Raw genomic sequence first — 9063 nt, forward strand, 5'->3', positions numbered from 1 at the left:
TGAACATCACTTTGATCGTAAGATCCATGAGAGACCCTTCCTCCAAAGGCTCAAATGGGGCCCTCCGAAGGCACTCTTTAACACGATATTAAGATTCTAGGAAGGGTTCTCAGATCGGTGGCCTGAGCCTCAGAGCTCCTTTGAAGAACCTAATAATGTCTGGATGAGCAGCCAGGAAGACCCCCTTCTCTCGGCCTCTAAAGCAAGCTAGGCCTGCCATCTGCACCTTAAGAGATGCCACTGCTAATCCCTTGCCCAGGCCCTCTTGAAGGAAGGCAGTACCAACAATAGTTGGGTTCCAGATTCTCCTTATTGCACCAGTGCAGAGAAGTATCCCATGCCTTGGCATATGCCGAAAGAATGAATGATTTATTGACCTTCAGTAGGGTGGTATTGACCACTTCAGAATATCCTTTTTTGGTTAGTGCCGCACGCTCAAGACCCATGCCGTAAGACCAAAGTGATTTAGATCTTTAAGAGCAATCGGCCCCTATGTGAGCAAGTCAGGAAATACTTGGAGCTGGAGACATTCGTCCACTAGTAGGCATATCAGATTCACATACCAAGGATGCCTGGACCAATCTGGGGCCAGGAGGATCACCCTCCCTGGGTGAGATGCTATGCTACCCACCACCTGGCCTCTCAGGGGCCATGGAGGAAACACATATAGCAGTCTGGACTTTGGCCATTGTTGCACCAGGGAGTCCAGTCCTGCACGTTCGGTCTCATATCTTCGGCTGAAAAATCAAGGAACTTTCTTGTTGCGTGCCATTGACATCATATAGAACGTCAGACACGCTAATATCCTACAATGTCTTAGAATGCCCACAGGGCTATCAGTCACTCTCCTGGGCCCAATATCTGTCTGCTGAGGTAGTCCGCTTGCACATTGTCCACTCCAGCTATGTGTGCCGCCATAATGGCCAGCATGTGCTTTTCTGCCCAAGCGAACAGTTTTGCTTCTAGTTGGAGCGATGTGCTTCTGTGCCTCCCTGCCAGTTGACATAAGCCACTGTTGTGGCATTGTCTGGGAATACTTTTATGGCTCTGCCTTCAGCACCGACTGTAGGTTTCAAAGACCCAGGTGGACCACTCTCAGTTCTAGCCTGTTTATCGACCACATCCGCTTTGATGGTGTCCATTTCCCTTGTACCAAGCGACCACTGCAGTATGCCCCTCCAGCTGAACAGTCTGGCATCCGTTGTCAGTGTGACCCAGGAATCAACCTGAAGTGGATACCCTTTTGCTAGAGACTGTGGATGGAACCACCAGCTCATGCTGCTGCAGGCTGCCTCCGACCAGGGTAGAGAGGCCTGTAGGGAGTCTCTCTGGGGAGACAAACAAGACAACAGCGCATCCTGAAGTGAACGCATATGCACCCTTGCCCAGGGCACTACTTCCATGGCAGTTGCCATCGAGACCAGAACCTGTAGGTAGTGCCATCTTGTAGGTACTGGCTGTGACAGAAAGTTCATAATTTACCCCCAAAACTTCTGTCTGTGTGCCTCTGGTAGAAAAGCTCGGCCTTCCGCCATGTTGAAGAGAACTCCCAGGTATTCTAAAAGACTGAGTGGGGAACAATTGGCTCTTTCGAAAGTTTACATTCCAGCCCAGACTCTGCAAAGTTTGCACAACTGGTGCCATTACTCTTTATCTCTTTTCTCGAGAGGGGGCTGCTATTACCACCATCACCTTAATGAACATCCAGGGTGCTATTGCCAGCCCAAATGGTAGCGCTGAGAATTGACAGCAATTCTCCAACATGTGAAATCTCAAGAATTTTCTGTGTGCAGGGAAAACTGGAATGTGGAGATAAACCTCCGTCAAACCAAGGGTGACCAGAAACTCTCCCGGCTGGACCGCTGCAATGACAGATCTCACCGTCTCCACCCAGAAACGTGGAACCCTCAGGGCCGCACTGACATATTTGAGATCCAGAATGAGTGTCCAGTTATTGGAATCTTTCTTGGACACAACAAAGTATATCAAGTGTCTGCCAAAAATAGAGTATTCTTCCAGAACTAGTTATATGGCTTGAATATCCAGAAATCGGTTTAACTGCCTGGACTTGAATCACCTGATCTGATCCTGCCATGAAGACCCCTGCTGGACCAACAAGTAACTCGGTAGGCACGGGGGTTGGGGAGGGATCATGGGGTTGAGGAAGAATAAAGGATCAGGGCCTGGAGAGCCGCAGCCACATGCAAGAAGAGCCACGTGGCTTGTAAGCTGCAGGTTGCCGACCCCTATCCTAGGACCAGGGCCTTAAACTGCTCCCTGAGGACCATATCCCCTCTGCAGTCCTGTGTATCCTTCAAGACGACTCCTCCTTCATTGGGTAAAGAGGTGCATTTACTTACCTGTGCCACCAGGAAGTCTACCTTTGACATAACAAACATTTGCTGAAACTCTTGATCCAGAGGCTTACCTATTGCAATGTCCTATTATCTTGGAGAGACTAAGACAAAGTATAGGGCACAGCAAATAGTGCAAAATGCAGCAGCCACATTGATTACAAGAACATCAAAATACACTCATATTACACCTTGGCTTCAGAAATTGCACTGGCTGCCAGTAGCATTTAGAGTACAGCATAAGACTGCAATGATTTGTCATCAATTTTTGTATGGTACAATTCCAGAGTATTTTAAGAGCAAAATGATTACTTATAAGCCTAAAAAATTGTTGCGTTCTGAAAATTCTGCTAAATTCTGTTAAAAGCCAATGTTAATCCGAAATATATTGAAACTAGTGCAATTATCTTCTGTTGTGCGGGAGTGACATTATGGAATTCGCTGGTAGGGCAGTTAAGAAAATGTGCTGATAAAGGAACTTTTAGAAAGCTCCTCAAAACGCAATTGTTTCTTAATGCTTTTTTATAGGGTCTGACTTATCCTGTTCAAGGAATCATTGCGTATTTAAATTCTTGATGACTTGCCCCTCTTTTGTACTGTTTTAGCTATTATGTATGTGGATATATTGTAAACCGCCCAGGAATTAGACGGTATAGAAATTTTTAAAATAAATATTAGCTTCACAAAAATTTTATATGCAAGATATTTTTTGCGAGGCTAGTATTTCTGTGCAGAACAGGCCCCAATGTGTGCTGACACTTTCACTTTTGCTCTGTTACCTCCCATCAGTCTTTTAAACTTGCAGGCGTTTCTTGTTGCAGAAGATGGCAAAACTAGCAGTTAAAATCTTCTCTGCTAACACTTCTACAGGGCCCCAGATCTGGCAAAAAAATTCTCACAATGTCCATATGGCAAAAGCCACTATTGCCTTCTGTGCATTGCCTGCAATGGCCTCATTTTATTGCAATGAGCAGTTAGGTCTTCCATGAGCATTAATAACCTCACTAAATTGCTCTTTGCATTGATCAGGCAATAACTCCCATGTCACTAGGCTTATATTGGCCTTTCAGGAAGGAAAGCAGGTCAGTTAAGGGGGGAACAAGAGTGAATAGATTCAAGTTTTATCACTTGAACTTCTTGCAGTATGATATCAGCAGTAGAACCTGTCAACTCACCAGGTTTGAAATTACCCACTGGCACTAAAAAGTAAACAGCAGCTGCCTCCACCTAAAGAACTATATTAAAAAGTTTTTTCACTCTTGCACTGAAAATTCCTGACACATGAAATTCATCAGAAATGAATATATGCACATATACATATATAAATGTATCTACACCCACATAAAACTGTTGGGGGGGGGGGGGGCAAAACCCTCCTGCCATGATTCAGCAGCATAAATTAATATTAAGTCACTGAACACTGCTTCATTTTGTGGATGGGTTGTGGGCATACTTGCCTTCCCCACCCTTTGTTTTACAATATGGGAGTTAAAAGACACTAGTGGAGCTTTTAGTGCTTTCATAGCTCTTTTAGCCATGCGAATCCTTTGTCCTTGTACCATCAGCTTTGCAGAGCACAGTATGCCAAATGACATTCTTGTTCACAGAAACATTGTTTGGGGGGGGTCAAAAGACTAGAAACCAGTGGTCTATAATGAACCACAGAGTCAACCAAGCCAACAATTGTTTCTTTTACACTCAAAAACACACACACAAAACAGCAGCAGAGAAAGACCGATATGGTCTATCTAGTCTGCACTCCATGTTTAATGTTTTCAAAGGATTTAGTCATCTAAATGATTTCCTTTGAGCAGGGGAGAAGACTGGGGTCAATGCCCTACATTTAAGTGCCTAGAAAATATGGCAGAATTAAAGGCAGAGGATAAGACGTACAGAGGATATAAGTTCACAGCAATGAAAGTACATCGACTTTGGTGTGTTCAAAATGCAGTGATCAGGCTTCTAAGAAACCTCCATGCCCCAACCCTGTCTCCCAAGCTCTAGCGACTGCTCACTGGCTACCAGTAGCTAAACGTTGTATCTTCAAGGGCATGATTCTAGCATTCAAATCCTTGCACGACATGGCTACGAGATGGCTAAGCTTCCTCCGTACGTACCGAACTGGTCTCTCCACTCCCAGGCTGAAGTATGCCTCAAAACCCCCCTTTGTTGTGCCCTGCAACTGCAAACCACCAAACAATATTCCTACTCCCACTACATACCGAGCCACTGGAATCAACTGCCCCCCACAGATCAGATCCCATTGAAGGGCTCAACTTTAGGAAAGCAAAAAAAACATACCTCTTCACCTAACCCAGGGGTGTCAAAGTCCCTCCTCGAGGGCTGCAATCCAGTTGGGTTTTCAGGATTTCCCCAATGAATATGCATGAGATCTATTAGCATACAATGAAAGTAGTGCATGCAAACAGATCTCATGTATATTCATTGGGGAAATCCAGAAAACTCAACTGGATTGCAGCCCTCGAGGAGGGACTGTTGACACCCCTGACCCCCTGCCCTTGACTGACTGATGGACTACAAAAAAATGTACATTGGTACCAGAATCCGTTACGTGTCATGTAAGGAAAGCTTATAAGGTAAAATCTTGTATTAAAACTATGGCAAATCCAACCTATAAACTGTCTGTGTGTCAATTAGGATAAAACTTGCACTGTAAGAATAATCAGGGTAAATTATAACCGGTAAACTGTATATTTGTATTAGACCCTAAATGTGTGTCTAGCTAGGAAAAAAATTATATCAGAAAGTTGTACTGAAATTATGGCAAATCTAGTGTAAATTGTAACCTGTTAACTATATATGTTTAACCTGTAACTCATTCTGAGCTCTTTGGGAACAATAGGACAGAAATCAAAATAAATAAGAGAGAACCACTTAGACCAGGGATCTCAAAGTCCCTCCTTGAGGGCCGCAATCCAGTCGGATTTTCAGGATTTCCCCAATGAATATGCATTGAAAGCAGTGCATGCACATAGATCTCATGCATATTCATTGGGGAAATCCTGAAAACCCAACTGGATTGCGGCCCTCAAGGAGGGACTTTGAGACCCCTGACTTAGACTGTTATTTTAGCAGTAGGCATCAGGGGTCAGCAATCTTTTTAAAGCAAAGAGCTATTTTATGCTAAATATTTGACCCTAGATTTACAAAGAGCTGCAATGGGTAGAGAAGGGGGCTTGAGATACGATTTTTAATATGATATGTGTATGTATACATATACATACATATGTGTATATATATATTTGTATACATACATATGTATATATATATATATATATATACATATATATATATATATGCATTTAACCCAAACACAAAACTTCAAGAACTTATAGAAAAACAATTTAATGAGACTTCTGACACTATTTCCACACAGTTGTTTCATATCCATCTCTCTCCCCTTCACCCTTAAATATCTCCCTCTCTCCCTACGCACTCTCTCTCCTTCCCCTCCACCCTTATGTCCATTTCTCCCTCTCTCACCCCTCCTACAACATATTTCCTTCCCCCCAACCTTCCTCACAAATATTACACTCTTTCTTGCTTCTACGATCAGCGGCGATTCCTACAGATGCCTGTCGCTAACCCGGACGTCTCAGCTATTTCAATTCCCGATCAGGCAAAAACAGAAAGTTATGACAGAGGAGAGGACTGACACCACTTGCAAATCTATTTTCTCAGTAACGCCCCCTACCTTATGGAACGCCATGCCCTCTTATCTACACCAAGAAACTTCCATATCCAAGTTTAAGGCTAACCCTAAAACTTTCCTTTTTAAGGATGCATTTAATAGTTGAGAAATGCAATCTTTCTTAGATGACAACAGGCTGATTTTAATAATCCCTCCTTTCCTATTGTGATTTTCCTTTGTTTTCTGTCCTATTTAAATATTATATTTCTCCCCTTTATTCCTTATGTATCCACTTGTTTGGTTGCAATATTTCCTGTGCCTGTGTTAATACTTTTTTTTTTTAATAAATCTAATTTTATTGTAAACCGCTCAGACATTTTTGATGCGCAGTATATCAAGATTTAGATAAACTTGGAAAAACTTCAGCAGCAGCTGTAGAAATCGTTACTGCTAACCCGAGCCGCAAGTTGCCGAACTCTAAATTGTCTTGACACCTAAAATCAGTCTCCTTGGAAAAGCGGAGACTTAGAGGGGATATGATAGAAACTTACAAGATCATGAAGGGTATAGACAAGATAGAGAGGGACAGATTCTTCAGACTTGCTGGGGTAACAATAACAAGAAGGCACTCGAGGAAATTGAAGGGAGACAGATTCAGAACAAACGCTGGGAAGTTCTTCTTCACTCAGAGGGTGGTGGACACCTGGAACGCACTTCCAGAGAAGATGGTAGAGCAGAGTACGATTTTGGGGTTCAAAAAGGGATTGGACGAATTCCTGAAGGAAAGGGGAATTGAGGGGTATGATTAGAAGGATACTATACAAGGAAAAATGTTGTATGTAAGGGATCACTGACAGGTGTTTGACCTGGAGGGCCGCCGCGGGAGCGGGCTGCTGGGCACGATGGACCTATGGTCTGACACAGCAGAGGCGATGCTTATGTTCTTAAAATCCTGTATTCATGTAGGAACAATGCTTTTTTTTTTTTTTTTTAAACAAACAGGCCCCAAAGAACAAGTACTTGGCGGCTCCACGAACTCTCAGGTTGCCATAGTCACACACTTACGTGGTTAGAGTGAAGCTCGCGCCACGCAAGCAGCAGCTTTGCCCCACGGGAGGCGTCCATTACTCGCAGGGAATGGGATCTACTCCCGCTCCTCCTCTGCTCGCATAAACCTTAGCCCAGCCCCTCGTCGGCCCGGTCCAACCTGTAAAAGCCCCGGCTTTCCCTTGTACCCAGTGCCCGTCAGAACACCAGCGGGAGTGAGGGGAATAGTTTCCTTCTCTGAGAAACTCCCTAACCTCCTACTTGTCCTAGTTATCTGTTTTAATTCGATTGTAAGTTCTACTGATTAGGGAGGGTCTCTTTGAATGTTTAATATACAGCGCTGCGTACGACTAGTAGCAGTAGTAGTTAAGAATGGAAGAAGAAACCTCACTCACATATTTGTGCCGCTGAAACCTAGCGTGAAGAATTGAGCCCGCCGCTTTCTCTTCCGCTTCCAGGAGCCACTTCCTCCCACCCCCCACGCACGAGAGCAAGTGGTACAACCAAATTGTAAACTTCCGGTGCGCGATAGCACTAGTGAATCCGGTAAGGGACAACCAATCGTTGTTCACCAAACGCCTCCGGTTCTGATCAGAACGCGGCCAATCAGATCTGGAGGAATGTGCAACGCATTTTGTCTGTGTCCTAAACAGAAAGAAAACCAATGGCATGTTACTATTTATAGATTTTTTTTTCTAATTTTAGATCAAGAAGGTTTGTAATATTTTCCCCTCCACCAATACCTGATTAAGATTTAAATAACGGCAAGGAGAAATAAATTGATATTCCGAAGGTAAAAATAGAGTCAAAGGGGTGAGAGTGGGATGTGGAGTTTAAATTTTTGCGTTTCTTCCAAAGCTGGTGGTCTCTGCCTAAATCTTTTATTGAATTTCACTTGATGAAAATCGAATATTATCGGAGAATGTAGGGCCAGAGACTATAGCAGTAGTGGGAATTTCAGTCTCTGACGGCAGGGATAGACTGTGGATACGTTTAGGATACTTTAGTTTTGGTCTCCTTTGAAAGAAGTTCAGGTGTATCTTGTTCTAGGGATAGTAAGGATGGGACCTTCATTTCCAATTGCTTGCATCCCTCTATCAGGAGACACTGGGGAGATTGATATAATAGAACTAAGAAAGGAAGAGTGGTAGGACTTGGACTGGATAGAAAGGCGAGTAAAACTGTTGGTGCAAAAGTGGGGCAAGAAAGTTGGGAGGTTGGAAGCTATGAGTTAGTAGAGAGAGGAGTTGCTAAGAAATGAGGGCTGACTGGGGAATACAAGTACGGGGAGAGGGGAAATATTGACCAGATAGTGGGAGTGGGAAGGGCAGGTGACAAAAGATACTGGTGCAGGGCAGGAAAGGGAATAAAAGGATGCTGAACACTAGCTGGCAGTGGAGAAGAAAAGGGTGATGTAGTTGATTAGAAGAGGGGGGTATATGATACACATAGGCTAGAGATGTAGAAAGAAGGGGGTGATGAAGGAGATATCAAAAAAGTATATCAAAGTAATTAAACATTTGTTTTTCTCTTAGCCTGACTGGATCAAGTTTACAAAACTAACCAGGATAAGTTACACATCAGATAAGTTTTGGTTTAAGATTTTTATTTCAAAAATGTATGTTCTTTCCCTCTTTTAACAAGAAAATGATCCTTTGTGCTGATTTTGTTTTTCAGGCACCACTGTTTCTAGGACTACAGGAATTTATTTATTTTTCTACTTATTTCTCTTTTTCTCCACTTCTGTTTTCAGTTGCTGGACATGTAGGGGTCCTTTTACTAAGGCACGCTAGCCGTTTAGCACGTACTAAATGCTAACGTGTCCATAGAGTATAATGGATGTGTTAGCATTTAACGTGAGCTAAAACAGCTAGCGCACCTTAGTAAAAGTGTCGCTCTCTTTCTTTACAAGCAAACTTCGTGTTGGGTGCCTTTTTTCTTTGCTTGCTGTAAACTTGTCTTCTTCCTTTTTTTCAGAATCTTCCTAATTTCCTTCTCTATCTATCTATC

This window comes from Geotrypetes seraphini, chromosome 12, assembly GCF_902459505.1.
Source record: "Geotrypetes seraphini chromosome 12, aGeoSer1.1, whole genome shotgun sequence".
Lineage (NCBI taxonomy): Eukaryota > Metazoa > Chordata > Amphibia > Gymnophiona > Dermophiidae > Geotrypetes > Geotrypetes seraphini.